Here is a 353-nt window from a genome sequence, read left to right on the forward strand (position 1 = left end):
AGACTCATCAAGAAAAAAAGGGAGAAGACTCAAATCAATAGAATTAGAAAAGAAAAAGGAGAACAAACAATGGACACTGCAGAAATACAAGATTATTAGAGATTATTACAAGCAACTGCATGCCAATAAAATGGACACCCTGGAAGAAATGGACAAATTCTTAGAAATGCACAATCTGCCGAGACTGAACCAGGAAGAAACAGAAAATATGAACAGACCAATCACAAGCACCGAAATTGAAACTGTGATTAAAAACCTTCCAATAAACAAAAGCCCAGGACCAGATGGCTTCACAGGTGAATTCTATCAAACATTTAGAGAAGCGCTAACACCTATCCTTCTCAAACTCTTCC

The sequence above is a fragment of the Physeter macrocephalus genome, chromosome 3, assembly GCF_002837175.3.
Source record: "Physeter macrocephalus isolate SW-GA chromosome 3, ASM283717v5, whole genome shotgun sequence".
NCBI lineage: Eukaryota > Metazoa > Chordata > Mammalia > Artiodactyla > Physeteridae > Physeter > Physeter macrocephalus.